This window comes from Quercus robur, chromosome 5 (genome assembly GCF_932294415.1).
Source record: "Quercus robur chromosome 5, dhQueRobu3.1, whole genome shotgun sequence".
NCBI classification, from domain to species: Eukaryota; Viridiplantae; Streptophyta; class Magnoliopsida; order Fagales; family Fagaceae; genus Quercus; species Quercus robur.
The window spans coordinates 32,707,875-32,722,952 of NC_065538.1; the positions used below are offsets into that span (position 1 = coordinate 32,707,875).

General features: G+C 52.3%; 42 non-coding genes across 42 annotated transcripts; all 42 read right to left on the reverse strand.

The window, feature by feature from the left end:
* Positions 1 to 143: 143 nt before the first annotated feature.
* On the reverse strand, positions 144 to 262 carry LOC126732060 (5S ribosomal RNA). The gene has a single exon (XR_007659245.1). It is a non-coding gene; the product is annotated as a 5S ribosomal RNA (ribosomal RNA).
* Positions 263 to 500: 238 nt separating this feature from the next.
* Positions 501 to 619, reverse strand: LOC126732061 (5S ribosomal RNA). Its single transcript, XR_007659246.1, has one exon. It is a non-coding gene; the product is annotated as a 5S ribosomal RNA (ribosomal RNA).
* Positions 620 to 857: 238 nt separating this feature from the next.
* LOC126732062 (5S ribosomal RNA) lies at positions 858 to 976 on the reverse strand. The gene has a single exon (XR_007659247.1). It is a non-coding gene; the product is annotated as a 5S ribosomal RNA (ribosomal RNA).
* Positions 977 to 1,212: 236 nt separating this feature from the next.
* Positions 1,213 to 1,331, reverse strand: LOC126732063 (5S ribosomal RNA). The gene has a single exon (XR_007659248.1). It is a non-coding gene; the product is annotated as a 5S ribosomal RNA (ribosomal RNA).
* A 238-nt stretch (positions 1,332 to 1,569) lies between these two features.
* On the reverse strand, positions 1,570 to 1,688 carry LOC126731836 (5S ribosomal RNA). Its single transcript, XR_007659073.1, has one exon. It is a non-coding gene; the product is annotated as a 5S ribosomal RNA (ribosomal RNA).
* Positions 1,689 to 1,926: 238 nt separating this feature from the next.
* On the reverse strand, positions 1,927 to 2,045 carry LOC126732065 (5S ribosomal RNA). Its single transcript, XR_007659249.1, has one exon. It is a non-coding gene; the product is annotated as a 5S ribosomal RNA (ribosomal RNA).
* A 236-nt stretch (positions 2,046 to 2,281) lies between these two features.
* On the reverse strand, positions 2,282 to 2,400 carry LOC126730598 (5S ribosomal RNA). Its single transcript, XR_007657866.1, has one exon. It is a non-coding gene; the product is annotated as a 5S ribosomal RNA (ribosomal RNA).
* A 238-nt stretch (positions 2,401 to 2,638) lies between these two features.
* Positions 2,639 to 2,757, reverse strand: LOC126732066 (5S ribosomal RNA). The gene has a single exon (XR_007659250.1). It is a non-coding gene; the product is annotated as a 5S ribosomal RNA (ribosomal RNA).
* Positions 2,758 to 2,993: 236 nt separating this feature from the next.
* On the reverse strand, positions 2,994 to 3,112 carry LOC126732067 (5S ribosomal RNA). The gene has a single exon (XR_007659251.1). It is a non-coding gene; the product is annotated as a 5S ribosomal RNA (ribosomal RNA).
* Positions 3,113 to 3,348: 236 nt separating this feature from the next.
* On the reverse strand, positions 3,349 to 3,467 carry LOC126731405 (5S ribosomal RNA). The gene has a single exon (XR_007658652.1). It is a non-coding gene; the product is annotated as a 5S ribosomal RNA (ribosomal RNA).
* Positions 3,468 to 3,704: 237 nt separating this feature from the next.
* On the reverse strand, positions 3,705 to 3,823 carry LOC126732068 (5S ribosomal RNA). Its single transcript, XR_007659252.1, has one exon. It is a non-coding gene; the product is annotated as a 5S ribosomal RNA (ribosomal RNA).
* Positions 3,824 to 4,060: 237 nt separating this feature from the next.
* Positions 4,061 to 4,179, reverse strand: LOC126732069 (5S ribosomal RNA). Its single transcript, XR_007659253.1, has one exon. It is a non-coding gene; the product is annotated as a 5S ribosomal RNA (ribosomal RNA).
* Positions 4,180 to 4,416: 237 nt separating this feature from the next.
* LOC126732071 (5S ribosomal RNA) lies at positions 4,417 to 4,535 on the reverse strand. The gene has a single exon (XR_007659255.1). It is a non-coding gene; the product is annotated as a 5S ribosomal RNA (ribosomal RNA).
* Positions 4,536 to 4,772: 237 nt separating this feature from the next.
* LOC126732072 (5S ribosomal RNA) lies at positions 4,773 to 4,891 on the reverse strand. The gene has a single exon (XR_007659256.1). It is a non-coding gene; the product is annotated as a 5S ribosomal RNA (ribosomal RNA).
* Positions 4,892 to 5,128: 237 nt separating this feature from the next.
* LOC126730849 (5S ribosomal RNA) lies at positions 5,129 to 5,247 on the reverse strand. Its single transcript, XR_007658114.1, has one exon. It is a non-coding gene; the product is annotated as a 5S ribosomal RNA (ribosomal RNA).
* Positions 5,248 to 5,483: 236 nt separating this feature from the next.
* On the reverse strand, positions 5,484 to 5,602 carry LOC126732073 (5S ribosomal RNA). The gene has a single exon (XR_007659257.1). It is a non-coding gene; the product is annotated as a 5S ribosomal RNA (ribosomal RNA).
* Positions 5,603 to 5,839: 237 nt separating this feature from the next.
* Positions 5,840 to 5,958, reverse strand: LOC126732074 (5S ribosomal RNA). Its single transcript, XR_007659258.1, has one exon. It is a non-coding gene; the product is annotated as a 5S ribosomal RNA (ribosomal RNA).
* Positions 5,959 to 6,196: 238 nt separating this feature from the next.
* LOC126732075 (5S ribosomal RNA) lies at positions 6,197 to 6,315 on the reverse strand. The gene has a single exon (XR_007659259.1). It is a non-coding gene; the product is annotated as a 5S ribosomal RNA (ribosomal RNA).
* Positions 6,316 to 6,552: 237 nt separating this feature from the next.
* Positions 6,553 to 6,671, reverse strand: LOC126732076 (5S ribosomal RNA). Its single transcript, XR_007659260.1, has one exon. It is a non-coding gene; the product is annotated as a 5S ribosomal RNA (ribosomal RNA).
* A 236-nt stretch (positions 6,672 to 6,907) lies between these two features.
* LOC126732077 (5S ribosomal RNA) lies at positions 6,908 to 7,026 on the reverse strand. Its single transcript, XR_007659261.1, has one exon. It is a non-coding gene; the product is annotated as a 5S ribosomal RNA (ribosomal RNA).
* A 238-nt stretch (positions 7,027 to 7,264) lies between these two features.
* Positions 7,265 to 7,383, reverse strand: LOC126730685 (5S ribosomal RNA). The gene has a single exon (XR_007657948.1). It is a non-coding gene; the product is annotated as a 5S ribosomal RNA (ribosomal RNA).
* Positions 7,384 to 7,619: 236 nt separating this feature from the next.
* Positions 7,620 to 7,738, reverse strand: LOC126732078 (5S ribosomal RNA). The gene has a single exon (XR_007659262.1). It is a non-coding gene; the product is annotated as a 5S ribosomal RNA (ribosomal RNA).
* A 237-nt stretch (positions 7,739 to 7,975) lies between these two features.
* Positions 7,976 to 8,094, reverse strand: LOC126732079 (5S ribosomal RNA). The gene has a single exon (XR_007659263.1). It is a non-coding gene; the product is annotated as a 5S ribosomal RNA (ribosomal RNA).
* Positions 8,095 to 8,331: 237 nt separating this feature from the next.
* LOC126731498 (5S ribosomal RNA) lies at positions 8,332 to 8,450 on the reverse strand. Its single transcript, XR_007658743.1, has one exon. It is a non-coding gene; the product is annotated as a 5S ribosomal RNA (ribosomal RNA).
* A 237-nt stretch (positions 8,451 to 8,687) lies between these two features.
* Positions 8,688 to 8,806, reverse strand: LOC126732081 (5S ribosomal RNA). The gene has a single exon (XR_007659264.1). It is a non-coding gene; the product is annotated as a 5S ribosomal RNA (ribosomal RNA).
* Positions 8,807 to 9,043: 237 nt separating this feature from the next.
* Positions 9,044 to 9,162, reverse strand: LOC126732083 (5S ribosomal RNA). Its single transcript, XR_007659266.1, has one exon. It is a non-coding gene; the product is annotated as a 5S ribosomal RNA (ribosomal RNA).
* Positions 9,163 to 9,400: 238 nt separating this feature from the next.
* Positions 9,401 to 9,519, reverse strand: LOC126732084 (5S ribosomal RNA). Its single transcript, XR_007659267.1, has one exon. It is a non-coding gene; the product is annotated as a 5S ribosomal RNA (ribosomal RNA).
* Positions 9,520 to 9,756: 237 nt separating this feature from the next.
* LOC126732085 (5S ribosomal RNA) lies at positions 9,757 to 9,875 on the reverse strand. Its single transcript, XR_007659268.1, has one exon. It is a non-coding gene; the product is annotated as a 5S ribosomal RNA (ribosomal RNA).
* Positions 9,876 to 10,112: 237 nt separating this feature from the next.
* On the reverse strand, positions 10,113 to 10,231 carry LOC126732086 (5S ribosomal RNA). Its single transcript, XR_007659269.1, has one exon. It is a non-coding gene; the product is annotated as a 5S ribosomal RNA (ribosomal RNA).
* A 238-nt stretch (positions 10,232 to 10,469) lies between these two features.
* Positions 10,470 to 10,588, reverse strand: LOC126730616 (5S ribosomal RNA). The gene has a single exon (XR_007657883.1). It is a non-coding gene; the product is annotated as a 5S ribosomal RNA (ribosomal RNA).
* A 237-nt stretch (positions 10,589 to 10,825) lies between these two features.
* Positions 10,826 to 10,944, reverse strand: LOC126732087 (5S ribosomal RNA). The gene has a single exon (XR_007659270.1). It is a non-coding gene; the product is annotated as a 5S ribosomal RNA (ribosomal RNA).
* Positions 10,945 to 11,181: 237 nt separating this feature from the next.
* LOC126732088 (5S ribosomal RNA) lies at positions 11,182 to 11,300 on the reverse strand. Its single transcript, XR_007659271.1, has one exon. It is a non-coding gene; the product is annotated as a 5S ribosomal RNA (ribosomal RNA).
* A 238-nt stretch (positions 11,301 to 11,538) lies between these two features.
* LOC126730618 (5S ribosomal RNA) lies at positions 11,539 to 11,657 on the reverse strand. Its single transcript, XR_007657884.1, has one exon. It is a non-coding gene; the product is annotated as a 5S ribosomal RNA (ribosomal RNA).
* A 237-nt stretch (positions 11,658 to 11,894) lies between these two features.
* On the reverse strand, positions 11,895 to 12,013 carry LOC126730544 (5S ribosomal RNA). Its single transcript, XR_007657815.1, has one exon. It is a non-coding gene; the product is annotated as a 5S ribosomal RNA (ribosomal RNA).
* Positions 12,014 to 12,251: 238 nt separating this feature from the next.
* Positions 12,252 to 12,370, reverse strand: LOC126732089 (5S ribosomal RNA). The gene has a single exon (XR_007659272.1). It is a non-coding gene; the product is annotated as a 5S ribosomal RNA (ribosomal RNA).
* A 236-nt stretch (positions 12,371 to 12,606) lies between these two features.
* Positions 12,607 to 12,725, reverse strand: LOC126731401 (5S ribosomal RNA). Its single transcript, XR_007658648.1, has one exon. It is a non-coding gene; the product is annotated as a 5S ribosomal RNA (ribosomal RNA).
* Positions 12,726 to 12,962: 237 nt separating this feature from the next.
* LOC126732090 (5S ribosomal RNA) lies at positions 12,963 to 13,081 on the reverse strand. Its single transcript, XR_007659273.1, has one exon. It is a non-coding gene; the product is annotated as a 5S ribosomal RNA (ribosomal RNA).
* A 238-nt stretch (positions 13,082 to 13,319) lies between these two features.
* Positions 13,320 to 13,438, reverse strand: LOC126732091 (5S ribosomal RNA). The gene has a single exon (XR_007659274.1). It is a non-coding gene; the product is annotated as a 5S ribosomal RNA (ribosomal RNA).
* A 236-nt stretch (positions 13,439 to 13,674) lies between these two features.
* Positions 13,675 to 13,793, reverse strand: LOC126730589 (5S ribosomal RNA). Its single transcript, XR_007657857.1, has one exon. It is a non-coding gene; the product is annotated as a 5S ribosomal RNA (ribosomal RNA).
* A 237-nt stretch (positions 13,794 to 14,030) lies between these two features.
* Positions 14,031 to 14,149, reverse strand: LOC126732092 (5S ribosomal RNA). Its single transcript, XR_007659275.1, has one exon. It is a non-coding gene; the product is annotated as a 5S ribosomal RNA (ribosomal RNA).
* A 238-nt stretch (positions 14,150 to 14,387) lies between these two features.
* LOC126732094 (5S ribosomal RNA) lies at positions 14,388 to 14,506 on the reverse strand. The gene has a single exon (XR_007659277.1). It is a non-coding gene; the product is annotated as a 5S ribosomal RNA (ribosomal RNA).
* Positions 14,507 to 14,743: 237 nt separating this feature from the next.
* LOC126732095 (5S ribosomal RNA) lies at positions 14,744 to 14,862 on the reverse strand. Its single transcript, XR_007659278.1, has one exon. It is a non-coding gene; the product is annotated as a 5S ribosomal RNA (ribosomal RNA).
* Positions 14,863 to 15,078: the final 216 nt, after the last annotated feature.

A 15,078-nucleotide genomic window follows, 5' to 3' on the forward strand; every position in this document is an offset into this window, starting at 1 on the left:
GCCATCAAATTAGCACCCAAAACGAGTTCAGCGACTCGTATTTTTGGCCTGGGGCAGACGAAGCCTACGAAGCGAGCGTGCTGGACCGCCGTAAACGGTAAGCCCGGCAACAAAAAAAAAAAAAAAATCCGAAGAAAAAGAGAGGGGTGCAACACGAGGACTTCCCAGGAGGTCACCCATCCTAGTACTACTCTCGCCCAAACACGCTTAACTGCGGAGTTCTGATGGGATCCGGTGCATTAGTGTTGGTATGATCGCACCCATCAGCATAAGCGCGTTAAATCCTTATAAAGGATCCGAATGCAGCGATGCACTCTAACACCAGGGAGCTGCAGCCCGAGGGCATTTCCAGATCGCCGCCACCAAATTAGCACCCAAAACGAGATCAGCGGCTCGTATTTTTGGCCTGGGGCAGACTAAGCCTACGAAGCGTGCGTGCTGGACCGCCATAAACGGTAAGCCCGGCGACAAAAAAAAAAAAAAATCCGAAGAAAAAGAGAGGGGTGCAACACGAGGACTTCCCAGGAGGTCACCCATCCTAGTACTACTCTCGCCCAAACACGCTTAACTGCGGAGTTCTGATGGGATCCGGTGCATTAGTGTTGGTATGATCGCACCCATCAGCATAAGCGCGTTAAATCATTATAAAGGATCCGAATGAAGCGATGCACTCTAACACCAGGGAGCTGCAGCCCGAGGGCATTTCCAGATCGCCGCCACCAAATTAGCACCCAAAACGAGATCAGCGGCTCGTATTTTTGGCCTGGGGCAGACTAAGCCTACGAAGCGAGCGTGCTGGACCGCCATAAACGGTAAGCCCGGCGACAAAAAAAAAAAAAAATCCGAAGAAAAAGAGAGGGGTGCAACACGAGGACTTCCCAGGAGGTCACCCATCCTAGTACTACTCTCGCCCAAACACGCTTAACTGCGGAGTTCTGATGGGATCCGGTGCATTAGTGTTGGTATGATCGCACCCATCAGCATAAGCGCGTTAAATCATTATAAAGGATCCGAATGAAGCGATGCACTCTAACACCAGGGAGCTGCAGCCCGAGGACATTTCCAGATCGCCGCCACCAAATTAGCACCCAAAACGAGTTCAACGGCTCGTATTTTTGGCCTGGGGCAGACTAAGCCTACGAAGCGAGCGTGCTGGACCGCCGTAAACGGTAAGCCCGGCGACAAAAAAAAAAAAATCCGAAGAAAAAGAGAGGGGTGCAACACGAGGACTTCCCAGGAGGTCACCCATCCTAGTACTACTCTCGCCCAAACACGCTTAACTGCGGAGTTCTGATGGGATCCGGTGCATTAGTGTTGGTATGATCGCACCCATCAGCATAAGCGCGTTAAATCCTTATAAAGGATCCGAATGCAGCGATGCACTCTAACACCAGGGAGCTGCAGCCCGAGGGCATTTCCAGATCGCCGCCACCAAATTAGCACCCAAAACGAGATCAGCGGCTCGTATTTTTGGCCTGGGGCAGACTAAGCCTACGAAGCGAGCGTGCTGGACCGCCGTAAACGGTAAGCCCGGCGACAAAAAAAAAAAAAAATCCGAAGAAAAAGAGAGGGGTGCAACACTAGGACTTCCCAGGAGGTCACCCATCCTAGTACTACTCTCTCCCAAACACGCTTAACTGCGGAGTTCTGATGGGATCCGATGCATTAGTGTTGGTATGATCGCACCCATCAGCATAAGCGCGTTAAATCCTTATAAAGGATCCGAATGCAGCGATGCACTCTAACACCAGGGAGCTGCAGCCCGAGGGCATTTCCAGATCGCCGCCACCAAATTAGCACCCAAAACGAGATCAGCGGCTCGTATTTTTGGCCTGGGGCAGACTAAGCCTACGAAGCGAGCGTGCTGGACCGCCGTAAACGGTAAGCCCGGCGACAAAAAAAAAAAAAAATCCGAAGAAAAAGAGAGGGGTGCAACACGAGGACTTCCCAGGAGGTCACCCATCCTAGTACTACTCTCGCCCAAACACGCTTAACTGCGGAGTTCTGATGGGATCCGGTGCATTAGTGTTGGTATGATCGCACCCATCAGCATAAGCGCGTTAAATCCTTATAAAGGATCCGAATGCAGCGATGCACTCTAACACCAGGGAGCTGCAGCCCGAGGGCATTTCCAGATCGCCGCCACCAAATTAGCACCCAAAACGAGTTCAGCGGCTCGTATTTTTGGCCTGGGGCAGACTAAGCCTACGAAGCGAGCGTGCTGGACCGCCGTAAACGGTAAGCCCGGCGACAAAAAAAAAAAAATCCGAAGAAAAAGAGAGGGGTGCAACACGGGGACTTCCCAGGAGGTCACCCATCCTAGTACTACTCTCGCCCAAACACGCTTAACTACGGAGTTCTGATGGGATCCGGTGCATTAGTGTTGGTATGATCGCACCCATCAGCATAAGCGCGTTAAATCCTTATAAAGGATCCGAATGCAGCGATGCACTCTAACACCAGGGAGCTGCAGCCCGAGGGCATTTCCAGATCGCCGCCACCAAATTAGCACCCAAAACGAGATCAGCGGCTCGTATTTTTGGCCTGGGGCAGACTAAACCTACGAAGCGAGCGTGCTGGACCGCCGTAAACGGTAAGCCCGGCGACAAAAAAAAAAAAAAATCCGAAGAAAAAGAGAGGGGTGCAACACGAGGACTTCCCAGGAGGTCACCCATCCTAGTACTACTCTCGCCCAAACACGCTTAACTGCGGAGTTCTGATGGGATCCGGTGCATTAGTGTTGGTATGATCGCACCCATCAGCATAAGCGCGTTAAATCCTTATAAAGGATCCGAATGCAGCGATGCACTCTAACACCAGGGAGCTGCAGCCCGAGGGCATTTCCAGATCGCCGCCACCAAATTAGCACCCAAAACGAGTTCAGCGGCTCGTATTTTTGGCCTGGGGCAGACTAAGCCTACGAAGCGAGCGTGCTGGACCGCCGTAAACGGTAAGCCCGGCGACAAAAAAAAAAAAATCCGAAGAAAAAGAGAGGGGTGCAACACGAGGACTTCCCAGGAGGTCACCCATCCTAGTACTACTCTCGCCCAAACACGCTTAACTGCGGAGTTCTGATGGGATCCGGTGCATTAGTGTTGGTATGATCGCACCCATCAGCATAAGCGCGTTAAATCCTTATAAGGGATCCGAATGCAGCGATGCACTCTAACACCAGGGAGCTGCAGCCCGAGGGCATTTCCAGATCGCCGCCACCAAATTAGCACCCAAAACGAGTTCAGCGGCTCGTATTTTTGGCCTGGGGCAGACTAAGCCTACGAAGCGAGCGTGCTGGACCGCCGTAAATGGTAAGCCCGGCGACAAAAAAAAAAAAATCCGAAGAAAAAGAGAGGGGTGCAACACGAGGACTTCCCAGGAGGTCACCCATCCTAGTACTACTCTCGCCTAAACACGCTTAACTGCGGAGTTCTGATGGGATCCGGTGCATTAGTGTTGGTATGATCGCACCCATCAGCATAAGCGCGTTAAATCCTTATAAAGGATCCGAATGCAGCGATGCACTCTAACACCAGGGAGCTGCAGCCCGAGGGCATTTCCAGATCGCCGCCACCAAATTAGCACCCAAAACGAGATCAGCGGCTCGTATTTTTGGCCTGGGGCAGACTAAGCCTACGAAGCGAGCGTGCTGGACCGCCGTAAACGGTAAGCCCGGCGACAAAAAAAAAAAAAATCCGAAGAAAAAGAGAGGGGTGCAACACGAGGACTTCCCAGGAGGTCACCCATCCTAGTACTACTCTCGCCCAAACACGCTTAACTGCGGAGTTCTGATGGGATCCGGTGCATTAGTGTTGGTATGATCGCACCCATCAGCATAAGCGCGTTAAATCCTTATAAAGGATCCGAATGCAGCGATGCACTCTAACACCAGGGAGCTGCAGCCCGAGGGCATTTACAGATCGCCACCACCAAATTAGCACCCAAAACGAGATCAGCGGCTCGTATTTTTGGCCTGGGGCAGACTAAGCCTACGAAGCGAGCGTGCTGGACCGCCGTAAACGGTAAGCCCGGCGACAAAAAAAAAAAAAATCCGAAGAAAAAGAGAGGGGTGCAACACGAGGACTTCCCAGGAGGTCACCCATCCTAGTACTACTCTCGCCCAAACACGCTTAACTGCGGAGTTCTGATGGGATCCGGTGCATTAGTGTTGGTATGATCGCACCCATCAGCATAAGCGCGTTAAATCCTTATAAAGGATCCGAATGCAGCGATGCACTCTAACACCAGGGAGCTGCAGCCCGAGGGCATTTCCAGATCGCCGCCACCAAATTAGCACCCAAAACGAGTTCAGCGGCTCGTATTTTTGGCCTGGGGCAGACTAAGCCTACGAAGCGAGCGTGCTGGACCGCCGTAAACGGTAAGCCCGGCGACAAAAAAAAAAAAAATCCGAAGAAAAAGAGAGGGGTGCAACACGAGGACTTCCCAGGAGGTCACCCATCCTAGTACTACTCTCGCCCAAACACGCTTAACTGCGGAGTTCTGATGGGATCCGGTGCATTAGTGTTGGTATGATCGCACCCATCAGCATAAGCGCGTTAAATCCTTATAAAGGATCCGAATGCAGCGATGCACTCTAACACCAGGGAGCTGCAGCCCGAGGGCATTTCCAGATCGCCACCACCAAATTAGCACCCAAAACGAGATCAGCGGCTCGTATTTTTGGCCTGGGGCAGACTAAGCCTACGAAGCGAGCGTGCTGGACCGCCGTAAACGGTAAGCCCGGCGACAAAAAAAAAAAAAATCCGAAGAAAAAGAGAGGGGTGCAACACGAGGACTTCCCAGGAGGTCACCCATCCTAGTACTACTCTCGCCCAAACACGCTTAACTGCGGAGTTCTGATGGGATCCGGTGCATTAGTGTTGGTATGATCGCACCCATCAGCATAAGCGCGTTAAATCCTTATAAAGGATCCGAATGCAGCGATGCACTCTAACACCAGGGAGCTGCAGCCCGAGGGCATTTCCAGATCGCCGCCATCAAATTAGCACCCAAAACGAGTTCAGCGGCTCGTATTTTTGGCCTGGGGCAGACTAAGCCTACGAAGCGAGCGTGCTGGACCGCCGTAAACGGTAAGCCCGGCAACAAAAAAAAAAAAAATCCGAAGAAAAAGAGAGGGGTGCAACACGAGGACTTCCCAGGAGGTCACCCATCCTAGTACTACTCTCGCCCAAACACGCTTAACTGCGGAGTTCTGATGGGATCCGGTGCATTAGTGTTGGTATGATCGCATCCATCAGCATAAGCGCGTTAAATCATTATAAAGGATCGGAATGAAGCGATGCACTCTAACACCAGGGAGCTGCAGCCCGAGGGCATTTCCAGATCGCCGCCACCAAATTAGCACCCAAAACGAGTTCAGCGGCTCGTATTTTTGGCCTGGGGCAGACTAAGCCTACGAAGCGAGCGTGCTGGACCGCCGTAAACGGTAAGCCCGGCGACAAAAAAAAAAAAATCCGAAGAAAAAGAGAGGGGTGCAACACGAGGACTTCCCAGGAGGTCACCCATCCTAGTACTACTCTCGCCCAAACACGCTTAACTGCGGAGTTCTGATGGGATCCGGTGCATTAGTGTTGGTATGATCGCACCCATCAGCATAAGCGCGTTAAATCCTTATAAAGGATCCGAATGCAGCGATGCACTCTAACACCAGGGAGCTGCAGCCCGAGGGCATTTCCAGATCGCCGCCACCAAATTAGCACCCAAAACGAGATCAGCGGCTCGTATTTTTGGCCTGGGGCAGACTAAGCCTACGAAGCGAGCGTGCTGGACCGCCGTAAACGGTAAGCCCGGCGACAAAAAAAAAAAAAATCCGAAGAAAAAGAGAGGGGTGCAACACGAGGACTTCCCAGGAGGTCACCCATCCTAGTACTACTCTCGCCCAAACACGCTTAACTGCGGAGTTCTGATGGGATCCGGTGCATTAGTGTTGGTATGATCGCACCCATCAGCATAAGCGCGTTAAATCCTTATAAAGGATCCGAATGCAGCGATGCACTCTAACACCAGGGAGCTGCAGCCCGAGGGCATTTCCAGATCGCCGCCACCAAATTAGCACCCAAAACGAGATCAGCGGCTCGTATTTTTGGCCTGGGGCAGACTAAGCCTACGAAGCGAGCGTGCTGGACCGCCGTAAACGGTAAGCCCGGCGACAAAAAAAAAAAAAAATCCGAAGAAAAAGAGAGGGGTGCAACACGAGGACTTCCCAGGAGGTCACCCATCCTAGTACTACTCTCGCCCAAACACGCTTAACTGCGGAGTTCTGATGGGATCCGGTGCATTAGTGTTGGTATGATCGCACCCATCAGCATAAGCGCGTTAAATCCTTATAAAGGATCCGAATGCAGCGATGCACTCTAACACCAGGGAGCTGCAGCCCGAGGGCATTTCCAGATCGCCGCCACCAAATTAGCACCCAAAACGAGTTCAGCGGCTCGTATTTTTGGCCTGGGGCAGACTAAGCCTACGAAGCGAGCGTGCTGGACCGCCGTAAACGGTAAGCCCGGCAACAAAAAAAAAAAAAATCCGAAGAAAAAGAGAGGGGTGCAACACGAGGACTTCCCAGGAGGTCACCCATCCTAGTACTACTCTCGCCCAAACACGCTTAACTGCGGAGTTCTGATGGGATCCGGTGCATTAGTGTTGGTATGATCGCACCCATCAGCATAAGCGCGTTAAATCCTTATAAGGGATCCGAATGCAGCGATGCACTCTAACACCAGGGAGCTGCAGCCCGAGGGCATTTCCAGATCGCCGCCACCAAATTAGCACCCAAAACGAGTTCAGCGGCTCGTATTTTTGGCCTGGGGCAGACTAAGCCTACGAAGCGAGCGTGCTGGACCGCCGTAAACGGTAAGCCCGGCGACAAAAAAAAAAAAATCCGAAGAAAAAGAGAGGGGTGCAACACGAGGACTTCCCAGGAGGTCACCCATCCTAGTACTACTCTCGCCCAAACACGCTTAACTGCGGAGTTCTGATGGGATCCGGTGCATTAGTGTTGGTATGATCGCACCCATCAGCATAAGCGCGTTAAATCCTTATAAAGGATCCGAATGCAGCGATGCACTCTAACACCAGGGAGCTGCAGCCCGAGGGCATTTCCAGATCGCCGCCACCAAATTAGCACCCAAAACGAGATCAGCGGCTCGTATTTTTGGCCTGGGGCAGACTAAGCCTACGAAGCGAGCGTGCTGGACCGCCGTAAACGGTAAGCCCGGCGACAAAAAAAAAAAAAAATCCGAAGAAAAAGAGAGGGGTGCAACACGAGGACTTCCCAGGAGGTCACCCATCCTAGTACTACTCTCGCCCATACACGCTTAACTGCGGAGTTCTGATGGGATCCGGTGCATTAGTGTTGGTATGATCGCACCCATCAGCATAAGCGCGTTAAATCCTTATAAAGGATCCGAATGCAGCGATGCACTCTAACACCAGGGAGCTGCAGCCCGAGGGCATTTCCAGATCGCCGCCACCAAATTAGCACCCAAAACGAGTTCAGCGGCTCGTATTTTTGGCCTGGGGCAGACTAAGCCTACGAAGCGAGCGTGCTGGACCGCCGTAAACGATAAGCCCGGCGACCAAAAAAAAAAAATCCGAAGAAAAAGAGAGGGGTGCAACACGAGGACTTCCCAGGAGGTCACCCATCCTAGTACTACTCTCGCCCAAACACGCTTAACTGCGGAGTTCTGATGGGATCCGGTGCATTAGTGTTGGTATGATCGCACCCATCAGCATAAGCGCGTTAAATCCTTATAAAGGATCCGAATGCAGCGATGCACTCTAACACCAGGGAGCTGCAGCCCGAGGGCATTTCCAGATCGCCGCCACCAAATTAGCACCCAAAACGAGATCAGCGGCTCGTATTTTTGGCCTGGGGCAGACTAAGCCTACGAAGCGAGCGTGCTGGACCGCCGTAAACGGTAAGCCCGGCGACAAAAAAAAAAAAAATCCGAAGAAAAAGAGAGGGGTGCAACACGAGGACTTCCCAGGAGGTCACCCATCCTAGTACTACTCTCGCCCAAACACGCTTAACTGCGGAGTTCTGATGGGATCCGGTGCATTAGTGTTGGTATGATCGCACCCATCAGCATAAGCGCGTTAAATCCTTATAAAGGATCCGAATGCAGCGATGCACTCTAACACCAGGGAGCTGCAGCCCGAGGGCATTTCCAGATCGCCACCACCAAATTAGCACCCAAAACGAGATCAGCGGCTCGTATTTTTGGCCTGGGGCAGACTAAGCCTACGAAGCGAGCGTGCTGGACCGCCGTAAACGGTAAGCCCGGCGACAAAAAAAAAAAAAATCCGAAGAAAAAGAGAGGGGTGCAACACGAGGACTTCCCAGGAGGTCACCCATCCTAGTACTACTCTCGCCCAAACACGCTTAACTGCGGAGTTCTGATTGGATCCGGTGCATTAGTGTTGGTATGATCGCACCCATCAGCATAAGCGCGTTAAATCCTTATAAAGGATCCGAATGCAGCGATGCACTCTAACACCAGGGAGCTGCAGCCCGAGGGCATTTCCAGATCGCCGCCATCAAATTAGCACCCAAAACGAGTTCAGCGGCTCGTATTTTTGGCCTGGGGCAGACTAAGCCTACGAAGCGAGCGTGCTGGACCGCCGTAAACGGCAAGCCCGGCAATAAAAAAAAAAAAAATCCGAAGAAAAAGAGAGGGGTGCAACACGAGGACTTCCCAGGAGGTCACCCATCCTAGTACTACTCTCGCCCAAACACGCTTAACTGCGGAGTTCTGATGGGATCCGGTGCATTAGTGTTGGTATGATCGCACCCATCAGCATAAGCGCGTTAAATCCTTATAAAGGATCCGAATGCAGCGATGCACTCTAACACCAGGGAGCTGCAGCCCGAGGGCATTTCCAGATCGCCGCCACCAAATTAGCACCCAAAACGAGATCAGCGGCTCGTATTTTTGGCCTGGGGCAGACTAAGCCTACGAAGCGAGCGTGCTGGACCGCCGTAAACGGTAAGCCCGGCGACAAAAAAAAAAAAAATCCGAAGAAAAAGAGAGGGGTGCAACACGAGGACTTCCCAGGAGGTCACCCATCCTAGTACTACTCTCGCCCAAACACGCTTAACTGCGGAGTTCTGATGGGATCCGGTGCATTAGTGTTGGTATGATCGCACCCATCAGCATAAGCGCGTTAAATCCTTATAAAGGATCCGAATGCAGCGATGCACTCTAACACCAGGGAGCTGCAGCCCGAGGGCATTTCCAGATCGCCGCCACCAAATTCGCACCCAAAACGAGATCAGCGGCTCGTATTTTTGGCCTGGGGCAGACTAAGCCTACGAAGCGAGCGTGCTGGACCGCCGTAAACGGTAAGCCCGGCGACAAAAAAAAAAAAAAATCCGAAGAAAAAGAGAGGGGTGCAACACGAGGACTTCCCAGGAGGTCACCCATCCTAGTACTACTCTCGCCCAAACACGCTTAACTGCGGAGTTCTGATGGGATCCGGTGCATTAGTGTTGGTATGATCGCACCCATCAGCATAAGCGCGTTAAATCCTTATAAGGGATCCGAATGCAGCGATGCACTCTAACACCAGGGAGCTGCAGCCCGAGGGCATTTCCAGATCGCCGCCACCAAATTAGCACCCAAAACGAGATCAGCGGCTCGTATTTTTGGCCTGGGGCAGACTAAGCCTACGAAGCGAGCGTGCTGGACCGCCGTAAACGGTAAGCCCGGCGACAAAAAAAAAAAAAATCCGAAGAAAAAGAGAGGGGTGCAACACGAGGACTTCCCAGGAGGTCACCCATCCTAGTACTACTCTCGCCCAAACACGCTTAACTGCGGAGTTCTGATGGGATCCGGTGCATTAGTGTTGGTATGATCGCACCCATCAGCATAAGCGCGTTAAATCCTTATAAAGGATCCGAATGCAGCGATGCACTCTAACACCAGGGAGCTGCAGCCCGAGGGCATTTCCAGATCGCCGCCACCAAATTAGCACCCAAAACGAGATCAGCGGCTCGTATTTTTGGCCTGGGGCAGACTAAGCCTACGAAGCGAGCGTGCTGGACCGCCGTAAACGGTAAGCCCGGCGACAAAAAAAAAAAAAATCCGAAGAAAAAGAGAGGGGTGCAACACGAGGACTTCCCAGGAGGTCACCCATCCTAGTACTACTCTCGCCCAAACACGCTTAACTGCGGAGTTCTGATGGGATCCGGTGCATTAGTGTTGGTATGATCGCACCCATCAGCATAAGCGCGTTAAATCCTTATAAAGGATCCGAATGCAGCGACGCACTCTAACACCAGGGAGCTGCAGCCCGAGGGCATTTCCAGATCGCCACCACCAAATTAGCACCCAAAACGAGATCAGCGGCTCGTATTTTTGGCCTGGGGCAGACTAAGCCTACGAAGCGAGCGTGCTGGACCGCCGTAAACGGTAAGCCCGGCGACAAAAAAAAAAAAAAATCCGAAGAAAAAGAGAGGGGTGCAACACGAGGACTTCCCAGGAGGTCACCCATCCTAGTACTACTCTCGCCCAAACACGCTTAACTGCAGAGTTCTGATGGGATCTGGTGCATTAGTGTTGGTATGATCGCACCCATCAGCATAAGCGCGTTAAATCCTTATAAAGGATCCGAATGCAGCGATGCACTCTAACACCAGGGAGCTGCAGCCCGAGGGCATTTCCAGATCGCCGCCATCAAATTAGCACCCAAAACGAGTTCAGCGGCTCGTATTTTTGGCCTGGGGCAGACTAAGCCTACGAAGCGAGCGTGCTGGACCGCCGTAAACGGTAAGCCCGGCAACAAAAAAAAAAAAAATCCGAAGAAAAAGAGAGGGGTGCAACACGAGGACTTCCCAGGAGGTCACCCATCCTAGTACTACTCTCGCCCAAACACGCTTAACTGCGGAGTTCTGATGGGATCCGGTGCATTAGTGTTGGTATGATCGCACCCATCAGCATAAGCGCGTTAAATCCTTATAAAGGATCCGAATGCAGCGATGCACTCTAACACCAGGGAGCTGCAGCCCGAGGGCATTTCCAGATCGCCGCCACCAAATTAGCACCCAAAACGAGATCAGCGGCTCGTATTTTTGGCCTGGGGCAGACTAAGCCTACGAAGCGAGCGTGCTGGACCGCCGTAAACGGTAAGCCCGGCGACAAAAAAAAAAAAAATCCGAAGAAAAAGAGAGGGGTGCAACACGAGGACTTCCCAGGAGGTCACCCATCCTAGTACTACTCTCGCCCAAACACGCTTAACTGCGGAGTTCTGATGGGATCCGGTGCATTAGTGTTGGTATGATCGCACCCATCAGCATAAGCGCGTTAAATCCTTATAAAGGATCCGAATGCAGCGATGCACTCTAACACCAGGGAGCTGCAGCCCGAGGGCATTTCCAGATCGCCACCACCAAATTAGCACCCAAAACGAGATCAACGGCTCGTATTTTTGGCCTGGGGCAGACTAAGCCTACGAAGCGAGCGTGCTGGACCGCCGTAAACGGTAAGCCCGGCGACAAAAAAAAAAAAAAATCCGAAGAAAAAGAGAGGGGTGCAACACGAGGACTTCCCAGGAGGTCACCCATCCTAGTACTACTCTCGCCCAAACACGCTTAACTGCAGAGTTCTGATGGGATCTGGTGCATTAGTGTTGGTATGATCGCACCCATCAGCATAAGCGCGTTAAATCCTTATAAAGGATCCGAATGCAGCGATGCACTCTAACACCAGGGAGCTGCAGCCCGAGGGCATTTCCAGATCGCCGCCATCAAATTAGCACCCAAAACGAGTTCAGCGGCTCGTATTTTTGGCCTGGGGCAGACTAAGCCTACGAAGCGAGCGTGCTGGACCGCCGTAAACGGTAAGCCCGGCAACAAAAAAAAAAAAAATCCGAAGAAAAAGAGAGGGGTGCAACACGAGGACTTCCCAGGAGGTCACCCATCCTAGTACTACTCTCGCCCAAACACGCTTAACTGCGGAGTTCAGATGGGATCCGGTGCATTAGTGTTGGTATGATCGCACCCATCAGCATAAGCGCGTTAAATCCTTATAAAGGATCCGAATGCAGCGATGCACTCTAACACCAGGGAGCTGCAGCCCGAGGGCATTTCCAGATCGCCGCCACCAAATCAGCACCCAAAACGAGATCAGCGGCTCGTATTTTTGGCCTGGGGCAGACTAAGCCTACGAAGCGAGCGTGCTGGACCGCCATAAACGGTAAGCCCGGCGACAAAAAAAAAAAAAAATCCGAAGAAAAAGAGAGGGGTGCAACACGAGGACTTCCCAGGAGGTCACCCATCCTAGTACTACTCTCGCCCAAACACGCTTAACTGCGGAGTTCTGATGGGATCCGGTGCATTAGTGTTGGTATGATCGCACCCATCAGCATAAGCGCGTTAAATCATTATAAAGGATCCGAATGAAGCGATGCACTCTAACACCAGGGAGCTGCAGCCCGAGGGCATTTCCAGATCGCCGCCACCAAATTAGCACCCAAAACGAGTTCAGCGGCTCGTATTTTTGGCCTGGGGCAGACTAAGCCTACGAAGCGAGCGTGCTGGACCGCCGTAAACGGTAAGCCCGGCGACAAAAAAAAAAAAATCCGAAGAAAAAGAGAGGGGTGCAACACGAGGACTTCCCAGGAGGTCACCCATCCTAGTACTACTCTCGCCCAAACACGCTTAACTGCGGAGTTCTAATGGGATCCGATGCATTAGTGTTGGTATGATCGCACCCATCAGCATAAGCGCGTTAAATCCTTATAAAGGATCCGAATGCAGCGATGCACTCTAACACCAGGGAGCTGCAGCCCGAGGGCATTTCCAGATCGCCGCCACCAAATTAGCACCCAAAACGAGATCAGCGGCTCGTATTTTTGGCCTGGGGCAGACTAAGCCTACGAAGCGAGCGTGCTGGACCGCCGTAAACGGTAAGCCCGGCGACAAAAAAAAAAAAAATCCGAAGAAAAAGAGAGGGGTGCAACACGAGGACTTCCCAGGAGGTCACCCATCCTAGTACTACTCTCGCCCAAACACGCTTAACTGCGGAGTTCTGATGGGATCCGGTGCATTAGTGTTGGTATGATCGCACCCATCAGCATAAGCGCGTTAAATCCTTATAAAGGATCCGAATGCAGCGATGCACTCTAACACCAGGGAGCTGCAGCCCGAGGGCATTTCCAGATCGCCGCCACCAAATTAGCACCCAAAACGAGATCAGCGGCTCGTATTTTTGGCCTGGGGCAGACTAAGCCTACGAAGCGAGCGTGCTGGACCGCCGTAAACGGTAAGCCCGGCGACAAAAAAAAAAAAAAATCCGAAGAAAAAGAGAGGGGTGCAACACGAGGACTTCCCAGGAGGTCACCCATCCTAGTACTACTCTCGCCCAAACACGCTTAACTGCGGAGTTCTGATGGGATCCGGTGCATTAGTGTTGGTATGATCGCACCCATCAGCATAAGCGCGTTAAATCCTTATAAAGGATCCGAATGCAGCGATGCACTCTAACACCAGGGAGCTGCAGCCCGAGGGCATTTCCAGATCGCCGCCACCAAATTAGCACCCAAAACGAGTTCAGCGGCTCGTATTTTTGGCCTGGGGCAGACTAAGCCTACGAAGCGAGCGTGCTGGACCGCCGTAAACGGTAAGCCCGGCGACAAAAAAAAAAAAATCCGAAGAAAAAGAGAGGGGTGCAACACGGGGACTTCCCAGGAGGTCACCCATCCTAGTACTACTCTCGCCCAAACACGCTTAACTGCGGAGTTCTGATGGGATCCGGTGCATTAGTGTTGGTATGATCGCACCCATCAGCATAAGCGCGTTAAATCCTTATAAAGGATCCGAATGCAGCGATGCACTCTAACACCAGGGAGCTGCAGCCCGAGGGCATTTCCAGATCGCCGCCACCAAATTAGCACCCAAAACGAGATCAGCGGCTCGTATTTTTGGCCTGGGGCAGACTAAGCCTACGAAGCGAGCGTGCTGGACCGCCGTAAACGGTAAGCCCGGCGACAAAAAAAAAAAAAATCCGAAGAAAAAGAGAGGGGTGCAACACGAGGACTTCCCAGGAGGTCACCCATCCTAGTACTACTCTCGCCCAAACACGCTTAACTGCGGAGTTCTGATGGGATCCGGTGCATTAGTGTTGGTATGATCGCACCCATCTGCATAAGCGCGTTAAATCCTTATAAAGGATCCGAATGCAGCGATGCACTCTAACACCAGGGAGCTGCAGCCCGAGGGCATTTCCAGATCGCCGCCACCAAATTAGCACCCAAAACGAGATCAGCGGCTCGTATTTTTGGCCTGGGGCAGACTAAGCCTACGAAGCGAGCGTGCTGGACCGCCGTAAACGGTAAGCCCGGCGACAAAAAAAAAAAAAAATCCGAAGAAAAAGAGAGGGGTGCAACACGAGGACTTCCCAGGAGGTCACCCATCCTAGTACTACTCTCGCCCAAACACGCTTAACTGCGGAGTTCTGATGGGATCCGGTGCATTAGTGTTGGTATGATCGCACCCATCAGCATAAGCGCGTTAAATCCTTATAAGGGATCCGAATGCAGCGATGCACTCTAACACCAGGGAGCTGCAGCCCGAGGGCATTTCCAGATCGCCGCCACCAAATTAGCACCCAAAACGAGTTCAGCGGCTCGTATTTTTGGCCTGGGGCAGACTAAGCCTACGAAGCGAGCGTGCTGGACCGCCGTAAACGGTAAGCCCGGCGACAAAAAAAAAAAAAATCCGAAGAAAAAGAGAGGGGTGCAACACGAGGACTTCCCAGGAGGTCACCCATCCTAGTACTACTCTCGCCCAAACACGCTTAACTGCGGAGTTCTGATGGGATCCGGTGCATTAGTGTTGGTATGATCGCACCCATCAGCATAAGCGCGTTAAATCCTTATAAAGGATCCGAATGCAGCGATGCACTCTAACACCAGGGAGCTGCAGCCCGAGGGCATTTCCAGATCGCCGCCACCAAATTAGCACCCAAAACGAGATCAGCGGCTCGTATTTTTGGCCTGGGGCAGACTAAGCCTACGAAGCGAGCGTGCTGGACCGCCGTAAACGGTAAGCCCGGCGACAAAAAAAAA